Below are 3,358 nucleotides of genomic sequence, written 5' to 3'. Positions count from 1 at the left end.
CGAGCCAAGGCGGGACATGTGCGTGAGAGCAAATCGCCTCACTGCAGCCCGACCTTTTGTGTGCGTAAAGCCACAGGTGGATGGCGCGTGGTTCATGCTTACAATAAGCTGAACACGGCGACCATACCGGCGCAAACGCCAATCCCGCGGAAATATGCCTTGTTGAACTCCATGGGAAAGTCAACTATCTTTTCCACGTTAGATTTGAAGGATGGCTACTATCAGGTACTCATGAGAGAGTCCGATGTAGCCAAAACGGCAGTAAGCACCCCAAGAGGTATGCTATGGGGGTGGCTTGTGATGCCCCAAGGTTTGAAAAACGCACCGGCGACATTTAGCCGAGTGGTGGCTCACGTGATGCGTCAGCACCGTGCATACGGGTCCCCTAATGTTGACGATGTATTCGTGCATAGTAGGGCCGAGGACGGGCTGAGCGCAATAGAGTCGCACAAGCGTCATTTAGAAGCCGTGTTGCAGACTTTGAAGGATGCTCAATTGTACGTCAACTTGCAAAAGTGCGTCATAAGGGTCCCTGAGATACCTGTGCTGGGTTGCAACGTAGGTACACATGATGTACGAGCAGACCCAGACAAGGTAAAATCAGTAAAGGAATGGCCAATCCCACGGCATGTGAAGGATTTGCGTCAATTCTTAAGGCTCGCTAATTACTTGCACAAGTATAGCAAGAATTATGCTGAGCAAACTAAACCATTATCTGACCTCCTTAAAAAGAACGCAGAATGGGTTTAGTTAAAAGAACAAGATGATGCGTTCACATCAGTGAAACAATCTCTTGTAGAGGCACCGGTCTTGACACTGCCAGACGCGGATAAGTCCTTAACTGTCGTCTGCGATGCAAGTAATTTTGCAATCGGCAGCGCGCTCGTGCAGAAGGATGACGACGGCGTTGACCGCGTCATCTCTTATCAGTCCCGGCTTTTAAAAGCCGCGGAACTGAATAACCCCGTGCATGACAAAGAGCTACTTTCAATAAAGTATGCTGTTGTCAAGTTTTGTGTGCACCTATTGGGCACCGAACCATCATGGTTTATACGGATCACGCATCACTACGGACCGCAATAATTTCACCGCACCGCACCTCTCGCCTAGAATGGCACATTCTTCTCTGGATTTAATTTCAAAGTTGAATATAAGCCGGGTAAGTCGAACGTCTTGGCTGACGCTTTGTCGCGCAGACCAGACTTCGATGTAAGACACCAGGAAAGTGTGTCTAGTGCGAAAGCACAATTTCAGCCGTCAACGTTGGTAGCCATGAAGGCATACCACGTGACGAGCTCATTACCCTCTGAAGTAAAAGAGAGCTACAGTCATAACGACCATTGTCGCCTACTGTTGGATCACGTTGGTGGACGAATTGTAACCCTTCCATCGCAACTGAAAGCTAAGAAAAATCGCTTAAGCTACAGCGATGGCCTGTTTTGGCATCAGCTGTCACCTTGTCATCCCTTGAGAATCAATGTGCCTCATGACACAGATCTCAAGTTGATGATCCTTTACGAGCTCCATGATGCGCCATCTAATGGGCATCTGGGCCGTGAAAAGATATTCTTACGAGTGTCAGAGATATTTTGGTGGCCACACCTATATAGATGGGTGGCCAACTATATATCGCTCTTGCAATAAGTGTGAGCGCATTAAGCCTGCACCGTCCAGCAGTGCGTCACTGAAGCCGCTACCGATTCCAACCAACTGTTGGAAGTCAGTAACTCCGGACTTCATGATTGGCATGCCGCCCGATCTTAATGGTCGGACGGGGCTCGTCGTCTTCGTAGACAGACTGAGCAAAATGGTGCAATTCGCACCATGTAAAACAATGATCACAGGTAAGGAGGCAGCTATCTTGTTCCTAGGTGATGTTTACCGACTACACGGGATGCCCGAATCCATAGTATCGGACCGGGATCCATGTTTTACGTCTGGTTTTTGGCGACATGTGTTTGAGCTGCTAGGTAGCAAGCTCCACATGTCGACCGCAGATCATTTCCAGACCGATGGCCGAACAGAACATGCCAATCGGGTCGTGGCGGATGTCTTGCGCACGATAGTAACTCTTAAAGAATGGCGCAAACAATTGCCCTTTGTGGAGTTCGCTATAAATAACAGTGTTCACGCTAGTACGGGTGAGACCTGGTTTAATACTAACGGACTGCGCCATCCTCGGACGCCAGTCTCGTTTGTGCGCAGCCTGAGTCTTAGTGGGGGAGGGCCCCTCACTATGCTCGGTGCGAAAGAGGGACATAGTTTCGTCAATATGACGATGACCCATGAGGGTATCATCTCAAAGACAGAAACTTGCCCTAGTGACCCTGCCAGTTTAGCAGTGGTCAATAAAACTACGCCTTTTGACCGACCTCTTAGCGGTATCATAGGCGAGTTTGATGCTAAAAACGTGAGCGAGGCTCAACGCTTTGTGGATGAGCGACTTAGCTATCACACGAAAAGTCCGTGACGCGATCGCAAGCGCACATGACAAGCAAAAAGAATATGCGGACCGAGATGGTCGCAAAAATAATGAACGCTTTAGAGTGGGTGAAAAAGAACTATTAAGTACCGCTACCCTACCTAAAAATGCAATTTTTGTACTACCTGGAGGTACTATGAAGTTGTTGCCGCGTTTATCGGGCCCTTTATGGTGGTAGAAGAGGTTGGAGACCTAAATTATAGGCTCACCCCTCGCCCATATATGAAGACGCCCCCATATTATACGGGGGTCGTCTGAAAAGGTATATAGACCCGAATGAGGTCACATACCTCCATCCTAAGGAAACCGATGGTGACGCCGACTGTGAGTCGAGCGTCGTTCGGGTGAGGGAGACGGAGAAGGCGAGGGCGAAAAACTATCAGCCGACCGACTCCTCCCACCAAGAACAGGACTCGGAGAGCGAGGGACATCACGCTACTAACACGGAGCCTTACTCGCTCAAAAAGGTCCAAGCGAGTATTCAGGCGTTCATAACCCTGACGATCCTTCGCTCGGACATCACAAAGATCGGAGTTCAGTCGAGAGACTTGACCCTCAAGGTCCGCAATACGTCGTTCAGCAGCGCTAAATGCCCTGATGAGGGAGGGTGTATTGGGGCACACATCGGTTGGAGAACCGTTGTTTTGGTACATTTACCTTAAGGATAAAATACCCCCTTTATCCTATTCTAAGATAGTTAATTATTTAAATACCATGTATAATAGGTAACAAATGTGGTCACCGCCAGATATAAATCTGGCAGCCGAAATCTATTGTAGGCGGGCAGGTCGTAATGCGGCCACGCTCTACTTAGACACACACCCTAGCACAGCGAAGAAGCGGTTAAACTAGCTTATCTTGCGTGCAGTGAGATAG

This window comes from Bremia lactucae, linkage group LG10, assembly GCF_004359215.1.
Source record: "Bremia lactucae strain SF5 linkage group LG10, whole genome shotgun sequence".
NCBI lineage: Eukaryota > Oomycota > Peronosporomycetes > Peronosporales > Peronosporaceae > Bremia > Bremia lactucae.
Note: the sequence above shows the minus strand (reverse complement) of the source record.